General features: G+C 38.9%; 1 protein-coding gene across 1 annotated transcript in view; it reads right to left on the bottom strand.

The window, feature by feature from the left end:
* lrfn5a (leucine rich repeat and fibronectin type III domain containing 5a) overlaps nucleotides 1–19,231 on the bottom strand; it is a 124,459-nt gene that overhangs the window by 63,771 nt on the left and 41,457 nt on the right. The window lies entirely within an intron of this gene.

Here is a 19,231-nt window from a genome sequence, read left to right as displayed (position 1 = left end):
AATGAGGCCTTGGTACCTGTGGTGAAATTCTTACAGCAACACCATTCAACATAATGTTCCACATGATGATGAAAGCTGCAACAATCCCCACAAATAAAGGGTCTACTGATAGTAAACACTTTCAATTACTTAGCATCTTATGTGTTTACAGAGTAAGATAAGCAAAGAGATAACTAGGCTGAACAGCCACAGGAAGTCTGATAAAGAACAGCTTGTTTGTTATTTATCGCAGGGTTCACAGCAGGAAAAATATAAAGACACCACAAAAACAAAACCACTGTGTCTTTGCAGACGAATGCAGTAGAAAGATATCAGCCCACATATTGTCACTGAGAGTGGAAAAAAAAAAATGGAAGACTGCACATTTGAACAGATGACAACTGATTATTTTAGTTGAGAATCACAGTTACAGAGAGATGTGATCCGGAGCAGGATTTCTTATATTTATTTTTAACACTTACTCATCATACATTGTTTGGCCTGTATCATATTCTTACTGATCAGATCCCTGTCTTCCACTAAAAGGACTCTGCATCAACATGGCTCTTCAATAGAATTACGAATATTACCACATGAATATCTGTATGGAATATGAATACAAAGACAAACATGTTCCACCGATCCTGAAGCAAAACCAAGTTATGTTAATGACAGAATTGAAGAGTGAGCCACTGATGCCAGCTCATTTTCATGAAGTGCATAATATAGGCGCATATCAACAGTAATCATTACCATTCCTTTAAACCTCCAAATAACAATAATAATGTAAATGATAAAATAATCCCAATGACACAATTCAGTAAAACATTGTTTGAATCATTCATAGCAATCAAGATACAAGATACAATCATGACAAAATTGGGTTTTAACTTTAAAATGCACATGGACTATTTCATGTATAGCCTGTTTTTCTGGAAGAGGAACATTTTGATTGATTCCCACCATTTTTTATTTTTTTTTTCTATTGATTTTAAACTGTTGGTTACCAGCAAGAACCTCGGAAAGAAAATATGATCGATGATCTCCATTGGCTGATATATGAAGTCTTTGATGTGTAAATAAAACATATTCCCACAGAAATGTCCACGGTTGCCAAAAGAAAATTATTGCTGTATCATGTTACTCAAACAATGTTTATTTATGGTTTTTTTGAGGGAATAAAAATCTGGACTACGACTCCGCTCAAGTTTATTCACATTCACAACATATTGCTTGAAGTTAACCTGGCTATATGCTTGAATCGGACACTTTGGGTGCTGGGGTACACACTCAAACACAAATAAGAAAGGATGAATGTGCCATGGAATTAAGATCTTTATGACCTCAAATCTATGGATCTGAACGACAGTAAAAGTGCAGCAATATGAAAAAAAAGATCACTGTTTAGGTCACTGTGTGTGTTTGTGAGAGAGAGAGAGAGAGAGAGAGAGAGAGAGAGAGAGAGAGAGAGAGAGAGAGAGAGAGAGAGAGAGATGTGCTTGACCGAGTCCATGGATAGAGACCATAGCCAGCCAGTAAGCCAGTCTTCTGAATTATTGAAACAGGTCAGTAAGCAGGAGAACAGTGTCTGTGTGTGTGTGTGTGTGTGTGTGTGTGTGTGTGTGTGTGTGTGTGTGTGTGTGTGTGTGTGTGTGTGTGTGTGTGTGTGTGTGTGTGTGTGTGTGTGTGTGTGTGTTTGCATTTGTGTTTCTGTGTAAAGCCCTGCACTGCAGATTCCCAGCTTAAGCTTTCTGCTCTGTTCCTACACCACACAGAGAGAATTAATGGCTGTGCCTTCTATTCAGTTCCCAGCTTTAACAGAGAAAAAAAATAAAATACAAGTCCATTTCTGTAAATATGTAAAACATTGCAAATACTGGATTAGGTGACTTTTATATGTCTGGACCTCCAGAAGATAGAGCTGCCTCAGAAAGCGTCCACCTGTAAAAGAAACCAGCAATAACCGAGTGGCCGTGTTGGAAGCGGTAATATTTGAAACAGCTCATTTCTGTTGTTGATGTTGTGGCTTTAATTTGGTTTATTGAAACTGTTGATTAAAAACAGCAGGGAATACTCTTAAGGCGTGTTGCATTGCGAAAGATGTATAAAATAACAATATTTATTCAAGCCAATACACCATCTGACAAACAAAACAATCACTGGGACATCTGTTGCATCCTAAACGTTAACTCAGAAAATATATAAAATGATGTATAAAAAGTTAATTTTGAAGTGTTGGACACAAGTTGTTTGCTGAAACTTGACTGAGGTTCAGGTTAGGCCTGTTTCCACCTATTTCCAAAATAGCATTTAGAAGTAATGACCAAACCATGGAAACGACTTCCAACAGTTGCCTATGGCTGTTTAGGTTAGCGTCTTCCCCAAGGACACTTTGGCAATGAAACACATTAAGTACAACCCACTCTCCCGACTGAACCATCACCGGTACGGCTCACCTGTCTTCCTTGCAAATGCTGTAATGAGTTTAGTCACGGGAAGGTGCAACAGACAAAATATCGAGGTCTAGATTAGTGATGATGACTAATCTTGAGTTTGTCCTGCACGGTGATGCGTTCTCTGATGCCTCTGAAGGACACCCTTCACAGGTCATAAACCCCCCCATTGCAGAATGGCTATAATAGAAGCCAGGCTGTTTTTCTTGGACATGCTAAAGGTACTCCATCCAATTTTAACATCTTCCAAAGCATCTGCTGCAGAATTTGCATAATTTGGCAGAAGCCCCTTTGCTTGTCTAACGGCATCTGCAGTTTCATCACTCTTGGGCTGTAGAGTATCATTTTATCATCACACACACAAAAAAAAAAAGCTAATTGTTTGTAATTTCTATGCTGTCCATGATTCTATCATCATACAAATGCACAGTGTTGTTTTTGCAGAAGAGTGTGCAGCAAACTGGGAATGATAAGTAAGTCTAACACGGCATTATCTTTCGAGTCAAACCCGCTCAGTAGTAAAAGACAATGATATAGATGTCCCTACAAATTTCCACATATTAAATAATCCAATTACATTTTAAGCCTGCCGTGTACTACAGAGAGCACTTTATATAACCGAGGTGTGGTCAGTTATTGGCAGTTACACAACCCAGATTGTGCAAGAGTGCTTTTTAGCGGGCGAGCAAGCAAGCAAGCGTGTGAGTAACGTGTTTCACGACTGTGAAGAGCCACACGCCAGCTGTGAAAACTGTATTCGGCGAAAATAAAGCACATGCCCAGTAAAGCTACACTCGCAGAGACATCAAACACAAAAGCGCCAGTGTCGACAACACAGCTAACAGGAGCTGTGGCTGTGTTCAAACGCTGCCAGTGACTGCTTGAGTTCTCATCTCCATATTGTCAGACGGTAAGTCTGGGCTCTGAAAATAAATACCGGCAATTTTGAACTTAGCACCAGCTGCATTTTCTTTATTTCACAATCTGACGACCTACAATCCCACAGTGGAGCAAAAGTGAATGAACAAATCCGGCCAGTGAGGTTCATGGAACACCACACCCTGCTGACTTATTCATTTTTTCGTTATTACACGTTCTTAACTTGCAGCAGGATTCTGCAGATTTCTGAGTCTGTAATTGATAGTGTGAAGCATACGAGTTACTTGTTAAGACATCTAGTTCTTTATAATTAAACAGGCCATGCGTACTACCATAATGAAAATACATCGCACTGAAGGGAGCATGGAATTTAAGTCAAGGTCCGATCATATTTTCACATCCAGAGTACCTCTTACCTTTGATTTATAAGGTGATTGTGTGATCAGATAGTCTGGGTTTGCAGGAGTCGCCATAAAACACTGGATCTCAATGTGTGGCTAGATGAGGGCCCACCCGGAAGAGCTAAAACTACATTGTGCGCCCCAATGCGTTGGATCTCCTAAACCTTTTTCACCTTATAAAATATGAAGGACCGTTGATATCCACAGGGCATAACAATCAGAACTGTTCTCCCACACATACATACGCAAACATGTATTGTATTATTAATTAATTTCTATTACACCTACAACAGTTTATGCACTAAAAATGTGTACTTGACTAGAATTGTCAATAGTTTTTCTGACTGATTATTTATTTTTATCTGGATTTCTTTTCAGAAACTAATGGGCAAAATTCATACAGGAAAAAAGTCATCCCCCCCGACCATCTAAGATTTCTTGTCTTGCTGGACTCCGCATGAAATTGTTATAAGCTTATTTACTAAGGTTATACTTATTTACTGTCGACATTTAAAAAAAAAGTCCCATGACAGTGACGGACAACAGGATCAAATCAATTATTATTAATTCTCTTACATACAACTTCACATATCTCAGTGTAAAAAGATGCACCAGTTACAAAATGCCATGTTTGTGTATGTGAGCATGGGTTTGCTTTGTGGGTCTATCTTTTATCTCTGATTTTGTCATTCTTTACCATCTCACCCTCTGCGACTGCCACCCACTGCCCGTATCACTCCTTCTCTCTCTCTCTCTCTCTCTCTCTCTCTCTCTCTCTCTCTCTCTCTCTCTCTCTCTCTCTCTCTCTCTCTCTCTCTCTCTCTCTCTCTCTCTCTCTCTCTCTCTCTCTCTCTCTCTCTCTCTCTCTCTCTCTCTCTCTCTCTCTCTCTAATTATCTATATATCCATCCATTTCTCTGCTCGCCCACCCACCATCCAGCCTCCCTCTCGCTACCCATCATCCTTCAGCAGATCTCCCTCTGTCCACCCCCTCGGCAATGCTGTCATGGCGCAGACTCAAAGTGTCATGAAGGAAGCAAGATCAAACCTTCTCTTGCGTTGTATGCGGCAAGCTTTACATTTCACTTCATGGAGAAAAAAAAAAGAAAAAAAGGTTTCATGCCTCCATTATCTCACAAACATGACTAGCAAATTTGATTCCTGTCAATATTTTTCGCAACATTGTTATCGTGAATTGAAATTACACTTAGCTAACCGTTAGTGTCTCAAAAAGGCCCTGTTTACACAATAAAAAGTGAAAATGGAAAATGTCTGTTGCGCTTTGGGTCTTCGTTTACGCCACAACTCTGCTCGAAGCCACTGAAAATGGCTTCCAAGGTGGAACTTTTTGAAAATGCCTTGTAAACGCGCGCGGGGGGGGGGGGGACACGTTTTCTAAAACGCTGCTACTATGCATGTGCTCGGAACAGCATAATTCTTCTGCACATGCACAGGTAGATGGACAATAACAACAACGGTGGCCTCAAGAGCGGCGTGACTCCCAGTCAATAACAGCACCTACACTGTCCCTGTTTCTCCCTTTTATGTGTTAACAAGACATTGTTTTCAAAACATTGCGGTGCAAGTGCAAAACGTTCCTGAAGTGAAAATGCAAAAATGACGCTAAAACTCTCAGATGATAGGTTAGTCACAAACTGGACAGGTTGCCAGTTTATATGTCACAATATAACAGTTGCAAAACTAAATAAACCACAGATGTACATGCGGTCTCGACCAACGTCAACCGTTTTAGATTGAAGCCCTTGTGACCCTAACTTGGATGAAGTCAAGCCAAGGGATGGGAAGATGTATGTACTGAATAGATTTAAAAGTTTGTGAATGAAACACAAGCATAAATAAACACAGCAAAACATATATAAAGAAATTAAGCCAAATAAATACAACCGCGATGTTTATTTATGAGTAACTGGAATGTGTGAAAATTGTAACTTGTGAGTAGAAATACATATTTAAACTGTGAAAAGGCTGTGAGAAATTAATGACATCAATAAACTGTAAGCGAGCCAGACCTAATGAGACTAATGTATAAAGTGTTTTACAGTAGCTGCAAAAAAACAAATACTATCTATGTATAGGGGGAAATCCATTGATAGGATTGACTCTACAAGGCATCATTACATCTAAATACAAATATAAACTATTAATATTGTACTTCTGTGTAAAACAAGTTTCCAAATTGTATACCGTGCGGTTAACTTAAAATTGTAGCATGAATTACTAATTGTACCACACTTAAAATCTTTACAAACTGACTGAACACTATCGCATCCCGTTCCATCAGGAGCTAAAAAAAGAAAGTCCAACATATGCGCCTGAGAATTGAAGACCACAACCAGGGCAGAGAAAGTGGGCACCAAACTCCTACAGTGATGTACATTCAGCACTGAAACACACACACACACACACACACACACACACACACACACACACACACACACACACACACACACACACACACACACACACACACACACACACACACGCACACACACACACACTTTGTGAGTGCAAGCAGAGTTTTCTTCTGAAATCCCATTCCAAGGGACTTATCTCCACTTAAGCTCTTTTCACACCAACAGAGGCAGAGAAAAAAAAAGACGTGCTTGCAGAAGGCTGCAGAGCTGGTTTTAGCGCCTTTCACGGCATCCTTTGAGAAGCCACTGCATGCTACAAAATGCTTCCACGTCTTTCTCTCGAAAAAACCTGCAATTTTCAATTTCAAGTGCTACTTTTGAAAGTCAAAACTCTCTTAAACCTTTGGGTGTTTCTACTTTGCTTGAGTTGCGAATGCCGTCGCTCTGAAGAGGACTCGAAAGGCCCTTTCATAAGGTGCAAAGTTTGGATTTCGCGGCTGGTGTTGTGCGTTCTTTTTTTTTAAAAACTGTCTTCATGAAAAACAAAAATCATAGTAGAGAAATCACTCAAACTATTCCGATCCCCCACATCAGAAGAAATACGCAATGCCTCAAACGTCATCGAAATGTACCACAAGATCTTCATCCTGTGGAAAAAGCGCCTGATTATCCTCTGAACGGTCTGACAAAGCACTCCAAGGTTCACCCTGTGTCCACTCACATTTATCTTTTTAAAAAGACAATTCAGCTCAAATTCACCAAAACAAAAGAACCATGTTATTTTAACAAACACAAGTAGTAAATCGCAAGATACTTTACATACATACATACTCCTTTACATGATAGAATAGTAGCTCACTCTTTTTTAAACCTATGTCTGAAAAATATTAGCAGAAGTTTGTGGTTTGACAATGTTCAGGTGCCTAAGGCTATTTAGATACTTCAAAAAATAAAAACAATAAATAATTATTGGGGTTTTAATTGAATATGTAATATTACTCCATTACTGACGCAGGGTGCACTTTCAAACAGATGCAAAAGCTGTTTATGTAATGAACGCTCATGGTTAAATTATTCTATTTAAATACAACCTGTCACCCAACGTGGCACCCTTATTAACATCTTAATTACACGACAGCAAATAATGATCGATAACGCAAACATTGACATAACACTGTTTGAAAAAGCATGCAGTGGCAAAACTGTGGTACGGCAACACTGCAATAAAATGTATATTATCAAGACAGGCCTGACTGTGTAAGACTTTTAGAGATACTGGAAAAGGGACTCCTTTTTTTTTGTTTTCAGTCCCTAGTAAAGTAGCTGTATTACTAAACCAACACTAACTTTGAAGAACGACACGGTTCACTAAGACCTTGATACAGTGTGCTGGGGTCGAGTCCCGGCTTTGCACAGACGTTCTGCACAAGAGGCCTCGCTACACACAGACAGATTTCCAGACCTATTATGAAGGTCAGAAAAAGGTTCAGCTTTTAATTTTTGGTGGAAGCACTTCATTATCATAACCCCCCGCTGTTGCTAAGTAACTGTTAGCAAATCGTTATCAAACTTATCAACACTCTCCTCCTGATGCCAGTAACATGTTATGTGAGCAATTTCAAAAACATTAAGAAAAATGTATCATGAGCCGTGATTCCTGCTGGAGCTCAGATCTTTAACTCCTTTTTCATTTATTTATTAGGTACTGACAAATTGCTTTGAAAAATAAAAAATTAAAAAAAAGGATGCTTGAGGTCTCACCCACCAGTGGAAACCATCACATGCAGCTTTTGATCTCGGGGCTAATGTAAATGAGCTTTGGTGTATTTTCATTACCCAAATGTGGTGATGTGATAAACACAACATTCCAAAAACACTCCACAACGACCACAGTGATAGTTGGAATTTGAATTGTGGATTGTTAATCAATACAAAATAACTCACCAACCTCAGGGCCAAATGCTGAGCTTTATGAAAGTCATGCTCAGACACATAGTATACACAGTTTTGGAATGGTAAGCTCCGAGTCAGCTGAATCAAATCCCCAGACTGCCCTGCTCTCATTAGCAATCTTGTTTGAAGCCGTTTCACACCAGACTTGCAGATCTGGACCATGTATTTGCCCATGCATTACTGCGGATCTCCATAAGACAAAAGAAAGTCTAATTTGATGAAACCCCAAGATACACATCAGAAAACATCAAATAGAATTTGAACACAATTATGCCTTAGAAGTTTCTTACACTATCCTGCAGAGAAAACTCCTATCGGCCGCTTGCCTCCAGTATCTATTTTGGTCATGACCCAAAGTCAGACTCTCTGTCCAAATCAGTGACTGATCTCATGAATAAGATACTTGAATGCCGGCCTCCACCTGAAAAGATTCTACCCTTGAGAGGGCATCTTTTGAGAGAACCAAGGACTTTGACTTAGAGATGCTGATCCATATCGCTACAGATTCAAACTTGTGATGTTTACCTTCAAAATGCAGGGATGATATATTTGTATGATCGATACTTCTTTCCAAAAGTAGAAGAGTCAATTCACCAATTACTGTGAACAAAGTTTCTCTCAATGAATTTGGCCTCTCAATAATGTGTGTACAGACTAACCCTAAAAACGCATACTGATTTGGTTTCTGTGGGTCACTTTGAACACGTTGCCTATCACCTTGATGGTCAGCTGTTCACCAATGTGCTCACATGGGGATGACATGTGTCCTTTTGCTTTTAATCAACATCAGTCCATGGTGCTGGGATTGCAACAAGATGCCGGAACATCCCTTCCAGATTCTGCTGTCGGTTTACTTGATCCCATCAAACCCTGTGCGACGTTTTGTTTGTCAGCTGCTTGTTCGTGCTGCCAATCTCCGATCCGACTACATCCCAAAGGCTTTTCACTGGACACAGATCTAATGACTGGAAGAGGGTGGGGCATCACTCGCAAGTCAGTTCAAGGTCACGAATGTGAGCGAACACTGATTGGTGACATGGTGCATTGTTCTGTTGTAAACAGCAATGAAAATGTTTCATTGTGCCCTTATTAGATATCAATATTAATTCGACTGTTAGTAATATGCACATGACGCTTTTTCAATGAAACATGATCTTTTCACGAGCCAACAATGTAGGAGATTGAAATTTTGCAGCAGCCTCTCAAAAAGTGTTTCTCACTAAAGTACATAAACTTTATATTAAAAAAAACAAAACAACAACAACAACATGACCACTTGACAACACTGCATTCCCCAGAGCGACTTATCACTGAGTGTCACAATGCTGCACACTCATTTGGGGCACAAGTGAATCTGAACACTACAGCAGTTCATAGCCGGCAGGTTTCACACACTCACGACTACAGTCATTGTACCTGGCCGTAGCCTGGGAGTTCACCGACAACTGGCATCGCGCTGAAGAAGCTGAATCGCTATTCTGAGGCTGGAAAGCTCGACGGGCGACCTGCTGGCGAGGCCGACAGCTGTTTAGTGTTTTCAGTTCACTCGCTAAGTCAACACGGGCTTAATCCCCTACAGTGAAATCGAGTTTTATTTATTTAATTCATCTGAATTTATTTATTTCATTTGTGGGATTTATGCCATTTTGATTTTGTGAAACAGGTGGTCCAGGCAAGTGTAAGTGTAATCCACTCTGAATAATACTGTTATTTGTTCCAGACTGTTAAGTCCATTGAGCTGCATTGCAGCGATATGTCAGGCTTAATACATTTTCACAGGCCTAATAAACAGATGGTTTCTCCTCAAAAAGACGAGAGAGAGAGAGAGAGAGAGAGAGAGAGAGAGAGAGAGAGAGAGAGAGAGAGAGAGAGAGAGAGAGAGAGAACAAACGTCTTTGAGTATCTGAAGCATAAATGTTGAACTTTTTCTTGGAGATTGCAAAACAAGATGAATTTGTGCTTATAAATGAAGAGGGCATCCTTTGTGAAAATGACATTAGAATTATCATTGACATATTGAGAATTGGGATTAAGGAACCTGTTCTAGAGTGATTGCAGCTGTAAGAAACAAACCGTCCATGCATACAAAGACTTGTTTAGATTCCGCACACTATGCAATCTTGAATTTCACACATCCAGGCTATTACTTTTCCAGATGTGGGCACTTTTTAATGTTTTCCTTTACTATGCTTAATCCTGTTTTGTTTTGTTTTGTCATCTCGCTGTCAGGTGTACTCAGTTTTTAATTAACATAACAGGGTTATGAAGCGGTAGTTAAGAGAATTTAAAAAAAAAGTTGTGACTATGGTAGCGCACTGAAGTGAAGAAGCAAGCAAAACAGGAAAAAATTTTTTTTAACTATGAACGAGTCGGATTTCTTATTCTAATTAAAATCATCCAACCAACTTGTTCAGAAGCACGGGGTCACCTATTGCATATGCTATATTGCAACTGCATATAAATCCATATTCATCATTATTCACATTGTTCAGGGAAAATAATACAACACATACTGATAAAACATATTTTTGGAGGAGGTTTTTTTTTGGGGGGGGGGGGGGGGGGGGGGGGGGGGGTCTGTCACATCTGTTAAAACAGCAGTCAAAAAAAATGTGACAATTAATTAAAAGACGTGAGCCAAATTAGTTGAAGCAGCTGCTGTGGGGCAAATTTCCCACATTTACAGAAGTGACATATCCCTCAGCACCAACACTGCAAACACATACACGGATCAGAAATAAGTGGGGAAGCAGTATGACTGTGCATGTGGGTTTGTAGAAATAACACACAGGCACAAAAAATGCAGTTTGTGGTAGTTATGGATGATAATATAATACCTGACATTAGTGACCAAAGCGGCATCTACCTCAATTAAGAACACATTTAATGCACCAGTGACCTAAATCAAACACACACAAGGTGTCGTCTCATCGACTGGTTAACGCTATTCAGGTTTACATGATGGAAACCTGTAGCGCCACATTATGTAATAACTGTGCAATATGTAATACATTTTCAACTCATTATGTAATAACGCCGCATTTTGTAATAATCTGCCGCATTTTGTAATAAAATTCTTGAACTCATTTTGTAATAAACATGGCCACATTTTGTAATAACTTGTTACATATTGCAACACTTATTACATAATGTAGCTCTACATACCTATCTATAATAATATAGACACCGATCTATAATAATTACATAAAATAATGCAGATTGCATGCGTTTATGTCTTGCAAAATTTCAGTGCACCCATCATTTTTGTGTCAATAATAATTAATTAGTGTAGCTTATGTTTTCTAGCTTGTGAACAGATTTTCCACTATAATGAATACCGTTACTTTTGATTTAGGCCTGAGCAATAAAACATCCTACAGTTTTTGTTTTTTTTCACAGGACCTAGCAGGTTCAAAACAACCAAAAGCTGATAAAAATGTATGTAGACGTAACTATTTCAAAGAAGAAAAAAAAAAACAACAACAACTTCACATTATGGATTCTCCAAATGATCAAGTGATTGCAGGAAGCTAAGCTAGATGATTGAGATAGAGAGAAAAGGTCTCTATATGAGAAAAGAGCAGAGCTGTTGAAAGATGGATGAAAAAAGCACAAGGGGAGGTTATAATAAGAATGAATAAAAAGTGATTATATATCTCAAAATATGTTACCAATATTGAATAGGTTTGTTTGATTGCGTTTGGTACGGCTGTCTATATTTTACTAAATATGTCATGCTAAAAAAGGGAATTTTGATTTTGATTTTTTTTTTTTCAATGTTGAATACACTGTAATTAAACGCAACTGTAAACTTTGCTTTTCCTTTTCATTTGGGACCAAGTGCTGTATGGAATAAGTTTGCTGCAGTATAACTTTTTTTTGTATGATACTATGAGCCAATGCCTCATGGTGGTTAACCGTCGAATGGTTTAATTACAAGTTCTCCTTCAGCATGCATTGTTTTCTCTCCTGAGTTCTCCGTTTTACCAAAATCGACAGACATGCTTGTTGACAATCTATGTTGACATTTAATTGTGGAAAATCGATGAAATAATTGGAGAAGCACCAACAGCTCAGGCTGTGTGAGTACGAAGTGAGGCTGAATGTGCAGCCAAAGGAAAGAAACACATATCGACAGTGTGAAAGCCTTTATAGCTGCAACACATCCTCTTGTGGATACTAAATGCACTTGGGTAAAAATCGACAGCGATCTGAAAAAAAAAAAAAAAAAAAAACCCATGATGAATATGATATAAATGAACTCAGCATATACAGCTTTGCACGTGTGATAACACAACACCTCAACACTCATCCATCTGTCAAAACCTTCCCGTATAAAACGCAGCTGAACTTTCAGGTGATCTAATGTATCATATCTAGGTCCAAGAAAACGGTACTCGAGGACCGACCTCAACTCAAGTAAAGGCAACGAAGAGAGAAGAAAGAGTTGAAGACAGTTCACCACCGAGACACAAATGCCTTTGATCTGCAGCCCTGTGAAACTGGCCCGTCTGGAACCACGCAGGCACACACACACACGTACACAAACACACACACACACACGTGTGTGTTTGTGCATAATTATATATCTTTCTATAAAATGCCCGCAAACTTCAAAGGACATCAGACAACTACGAACACACACACACACACACACACACACACACACACACACACACACACACACACACACACACACACACACACACACACACACACACACACACACACACACACACACACACACACACACACACACACACACACAACATTATTTTCAAAAATAGGCCAGGCTACATTCTGCTGCAGTGTGTTTATTGCTGTGTATACGTGTATCTGGGACAGCAGTGGTTGTGAGTATTCCAGCAAAGTTTGCATCTTTGACCAAAGAGCAAAATAAGTTTTGAAGAGCAGTTGGGTTAGGATGGCTGCATTCAGCGTAAGTCAGATAAGCTACATGGCCCCGAGCTATAAAATGTGGTTTTAAACGACAAATTGCATCACGCATTTATACTTGCACTACGAAATACGACTCAGTAAACCCCACATTTCTCACAGTATCCACACCATCTCAGAAAGTAGTATGTTCTATGCCACTGAGCACATAGGGAGAGTACTCAGTTATTAGTTGGTGCGACATGGTTAAAGTTTGGTTGGAAAGCAGTAGCTGAAATCCTGCAAGCATGGTGTGGATTCTTGTGTCTTCCTTTGCTAAAAACAGAAAGGAACTGAAGGAACTCGGAAAGAAATTAGTTGAAGCTGCGCATGGAAAATGAAACACGGTATATTTTACCTACATGCATACATATAGAAAACTTTGAACCGCCAGGGGCACAATAACATTACAGAGTAACCCAGAACTCCTATTGGGTAGGACTGGCTGGTGAAATATGAGTATTAGTAAAATATGGATTTTACTATAAGTAGCCTATCTGAGGCTCTAAGATGGGGGTGACTCCTGTCGTTAAGCGGAAATCTCCTTCAATTCAATGATCGGAATAAGTTCAATCACTGTCTCTGCCGGTCCAAATGTTGAAGTGTCCTTGGAAAAGTCAATAAATAAAAGTTGCTCACAGTGATGACTGAGCACTTTTTTGTCCACGACGGTGAATTTGACTTTGGATGTAAAGAGATTTACAACGTTTAAACGTCAAGAAAACACAGCATATACACTACGTGCGGTCAACTGGCTTATATTAACCCCATATTGGATATAACTTTTATCACTGTACATCTGCAGGGAATTGAAGATTTTATTGGCTTTTTGGTGATTATGATATACTTCGAATTCGCACAAGTCCCTAATTTAGGATATATTACATTGGACATTCACCAATCAGCCATTGCACTGTGACAGACTTGCTTGAATAATTATGAATGACCATGTTTGCTGCGTCTAACACACCAGATTTGTGACAAAATGTTTATATGCTGCTTAATAAAGCCAATCCATTAACAAGTGTCACAATAACGAAAATCGGTGTCATTCGCTACACCTACCAGTGCTCATAATGTCTATTAAATATCTAGAACAATGTTAAAGGCTTGTAGATGATGGAATGATGACAAATCTAACATTGACTAACAGAGCTTATGTCTGTGTGTGTGCTCTTATCTGTCTAAGATGATAAATCCACTTACATAAGCGTGAATAAGCGGTGAAACATGTTCCTTTGACATATAATCAAATCCAGTTGACCTGATTCAATTGTTTTAAATTGACTGTGATTGGTGGCTGCAACGTTCTCAAGAAATCCTTTTCAAGAAATACAATCCTAATGTGTTCATTGATCTTTCTTACAAAGGGTCTTTGGTGCAAGTGTCCTTTTCAGCTGCTAAAATGTCCATTAGGAAAGTCATTAGGAAAGTCAAAGGCCGTCTGTAATGCAGACAGTGAGGTCTACCGCAACTTGTCATTGACAGGTTTCATTGTGAGGTCAGTTAAAGAATCATAGAGAATCTTTCGGCGAGTCAACAGAAGCTCCAAAACCAGAGTGAATTCAGTTCATTCATAATAAAATGGTACGCTATATGTCACCGCGGGAAAACAGATTCCTTCCACACTTGGGACTGGTTGTCCAGGATTTACTTCTTCATTTATTCTCATGACACAAGTAACACAAAGAAAATGTGAGAAAATGTTGGAATAATCTACAGAGTTTCATTCAGTACATTTAAACAATAAAACACCACAAAAATCGTGGCAATATTCCTCTATGACTGCACATGGAAAGAAGCAGCAAACACTATGAGGTTCATTTTACGGGGATTATCTTTAATGGTTTGAGTACGGGTTGACTTTTAATCCCATCTGTCCAAAAGGCAAAGTACTAATGTCACTGGGCTCACAGAACAGCCTCCGTATTTCTGCTTAGCAAATCTTTTTACAACATGAGTATGGTGAAGGTTTCTCGAAAGCACTCTTGGCTCTGGTGATGATGTTTCTGACAAGTTGCTTTGGGGTTTGTTTTTTTTAATTTTCACACATTTCTCTTGTCAGCTACAGATGTTTTCCATCCGCTGTATATTTAGTGGATTATTTCATCTATAGAACTTTCAATACTGCGAGTGACAGTTGATAGAATATTCGATTGCAAATTATGAAAATGTCTGCCGGGTTTTTCTTTAATAAGAGAATAGTCTCTTTATTTGTTTTTTGTTTAGTAATTTAAATTTTTTTTTAAAGCTGGACAAAAGCAAAGGAGAAATAATAACCTTCTCATGCTCAGAGTAATGGGGAGCAGTATTAAGTTGAGAAACCTTTCGACTTTTATTCAACCAAAAAGCGGTGATTTGTGTTCCAGCACTGGGAATGTGTACACAAACAAATCATCAAGAGCCCACATGTAGTGATTTCTCACCAATAACGTGTTTTTGATTGCTGATGTGATCCAACAACTGAGCGCAACTATTTCTCTCATATCGACTCATTACTTTCGTCTCAAAAAGATTTCTTCATTTACGAGACGCCAACCAGACCTGTGAGTTATTGTGCATTGTTTGGATAAACACGCCCGACCAATTGGAAATTGCTTAAATACAAAGGCAGAAATCCATTCCGGACATTCCCGATAAAGAAAGTCTCATTGGCAGTTAGTGTTTCTGACTGCTCCTCCGAACACAACCTCAATTTTAATGCTCGTGTAGATGTAAAAAAATAAATACAATCAACTGTGGTTTTCTCATTTTATCAGCATCAGTGTGGCTCAGTAGGATTGTGATTCACATCCATTTCAGTGAAATCAGTATGTTTAACTTCGGCGGGGGGGGGGGGGGGGGGGGGTTATTAGATGCGCAGACTCTTTTTCAAGATCTGGAGCATACCCGGGGGAACACCTAACGCTTTCATTTTGAAGACACCTGTGTTTTGTGTGTCGATGAATGTAGTTGTGTATTCTAGCATTGTCAGAGGCGATCTAGGGGGGTGGGGGGGGGGACCATTCCTGTATGGTGTGAAATCAGCGATCCGTTCAGCCTGAGCAGACAGCCTCTAACTAATTACCATCCATATGTAACTCATCTGGTTAGTTATGCCATATTCTCTTCAGGCCGAGGGTATAAAAAAAAAAAAAAGGGAGGAGGAGGAGGAGGAGGATGGGGAACAGTATGGCTATAAGTTAATTCCGAGTCAGTGACTCTCTGCGAAAAGACTGAACAGAGAAAAACAAATGCATAAAAGTGACTCATTACATCCCAGTGACCGCTCAGATTTATGTTTATTTCATATATGGTGATGTAAAAACAGTTCCACTTACTGTATAACACAATAGCCAAGTTTCTTTTCTTTTTTTTTTTCCCCTTCTTCTTTTTAGTCCAAAGCCTCTTCAGGTTCACTGGGTACTGTACATAATTTCAGTGTGGCAGGCCCCAGTGGAGCTGAACCCACTGAACCGGCAGCGTTAGTACCCTGCCCCGCGCTTTGAGCCGCACACAGCAAGTCTATTTATACATAACATATAAGCACAAACACAATTCAACACTGGGACCATCCACAAACTGCCAAACACATACACCCATGAGTAGAGAGTAACTGTAGGGTTTATAATTTTTTCCTCATGTGCGTGTTTAATTCATGTGAGGCGTGTACGGGGAAAAGCACAAAACCGCTGAAATCGCAGATGCAATATGTAAACGCTATAACACGATCCGTGTTTAAACAGCGTGTATGTGTCCTTTGAACACATAACACATAACACGTGGTGGAAAAACATGTCTGCGTGCAAGGGTCAACTTACTATCAGGAGCCTTTTAAACTGCGTCTCGCGGCCGTTCACTGGGTTGCATAAAAGAATCGTAATGAACCAGCATGCAAGGTGATTTTCTACCTGTTGTCTTGTAATTGGCAGCTTTAGAAATGAGCTTTTGAGCCGACATGTTATTCTGTTGTCTGTGAACCACCTTAAAAATGCATCATGTCCTTCATAAACCTCTGTATGACACGCATGCACCCGTTCTGACAGATTACACTTTAATCTTTGTCCTAATATTGCATAATACAATCCCACACAACCTATATATCTATTGCATAATGTCGTGATGGGAACACCCACCATCTGTTTGCCTTGATGTTAGTGACCCTCTCGCTGACTAATACCACGACCTGTCCTTTACTAAAACTACCGCCGCACGCACACAATCAAGCCTCGTACGTACAATACAGAACAGTATGCGCCTGCTTTATTCCTCTTGAGGCATTCAAATAATACACAACAGAAGTGCAGTTCTTTTACAGGACTGCATGTGCATTTTCCCACACAGCACATGAGTTCTTTCCATTGTGCTGAATGAAGGTTGAATATTATTCGTTCAGAAAAAGCAGACATGCGTGGCATTCTGACATTCTTTTTTGTCCGAAGTTATTGAAAGTGTACACAATTACAACAACAGGCATTACAGTAGATGGTTTTTGTCACATGCATAACTCAATGATTGATGGGTTGAAGATTTTTCTTTTAGGGTTTTTTTTCCCCTACATTGTGTGCATTCCAAAACTTTAGTATTTAAACTGTAACAAACAAGTTATGACTTTGTTTTGTTTTAGTCTGATTATTTTGGTACCAATTACTCTGTAAGGTTCCTTGATCTGAAACTACATCATCAACATAAGCAAGGTCATTATGAATAGTATTTCTACAAACTGTAGCAAAATGGGGATGAAACTAAAGCCATACTTGACTTTTATTTCTTAATATAAATGTCTTACTTTCCATTTACATTTCTTAAGTTAGAAGTTATTAAGTACTATGACAAGTTGAGATGAGACTGTTTTTTTGTTTTTTAGAAACATGAAAACATCCTTATTTTGAATGAGTCTTAATGAACCAAACTCTAAACTGAACTTGTCACAAAACACACAATTTCATTTGACCAAACCTTTTTGATTCTATAAAATGCAACTACTGAAAGTCTTTATAAAAATGAATACTCCTTCTCAGATGGCTCGAGCATATCCACTGTCAAAAATATTAGTCTGCACAATTCCAACATGGATCACCTCAGCGAAGAGAGTTACCAGTAATAATTATGCCATAAAGACAAACATTCATTTACAGGAAGTGCCCAAGAAGGACAAGAACCAGAAAGTAGTCGCTGAATATTCAAACTTAGGTTCACCACCCATGGGTAAAGCAATCACAGTAACCACGGCAGAATTATGAACGTCTGCTAATCCGCCAGGCTTCACCACATGGATTTAATCTGCTCCATTTCATCATTCAAGGGAAGAAGAAAAAAAAGTAGCGCGCTTAGCAGATCCTTACATCTTGGCAAGATTTGCTGGTAGAACAAAGGCAAAGTTAACCAGCTGACAGGGGAAGTCAGCTCAGTAAAGAACACCAACAACACTATTAAAAAGTGAGGCTTTATTTTAAGGTGTATCATCCCTTTGCTTTAGTCGGACGGCTGAGGGTGGTTTAATGGTTTGACTCCAGACATCAGTGATTTCACATTTTATTTTCGAACACGGTTCTCCAACATAAGTTGGCTGATCTATTATATGTATAAATATCTAAAAAGAAATATGGGGGAAAAAACTTACTGCACACACAAGTAGAGGATGATTTACTCGCTGGAAGTGCTGAGGATCGATTCTGACAAACCAAAAATGTCAACTATTATTGTAGTGCTTCTGCTTTTATAATATGCATCAATCAAGCAAAAATCGATCAAAACATATTTATAAAGCCCTTTACAACATTCAAGGTGACCTAAGGGCTTTCCAGTAAAATCAAACAGTAACATGAGAAAGAAAGAAATTAAAAGAGAACAAGTGTAAAAATGTTCACTCTATCAAGAATAGGGTAAAATAAAATAACATAAAATAAAAAATAAATGAATAAAATAAAATAAAATAAAATAAAATGTCATCTTATTACTGAGTATTAAAAGCCAGTCTGACTAATGATGTAGGTTCCATATCATGCAAACCTTTGTGAGGACTTTATGCTGATACACAATGCTAAGTATCATTTCCACTGTCTGAAGACATTTGAGCTGTTTTCCATTGTATCTGTTTCACCACACTATCACCTGTTATTGTTAGTTGATCAGCCAATAAACCCAATAGTTATCCTTCTGTACCGGTTCTTAGTAAATCTATCACATAGAGCCAGTGAGTATCTGGATGCCTACAGGAGCCATGTCAGTGTGAACATGTTCTAAAAGATGTGCCTAGTATAACCATTAGAAAATAT

The sequence above is a fragment of the Lipophrys pholis genome (genome assembly GCF_963383615.2).
Source record: "Lipophrys pholis genome assembly, chromosome: 14".
In the NCBI taxonomy this organism is placed as follows: Eukaryota; Metazoa; Chordata; class Actinopteri; order Blenniiformes; family Blenniidae; genus Lipophrys; species Lipophrys pholis.
Note: the sequence above shows the minus strand (reverse complement) of the source record. Positions and strands in the feature narration are given on the sequence as shown.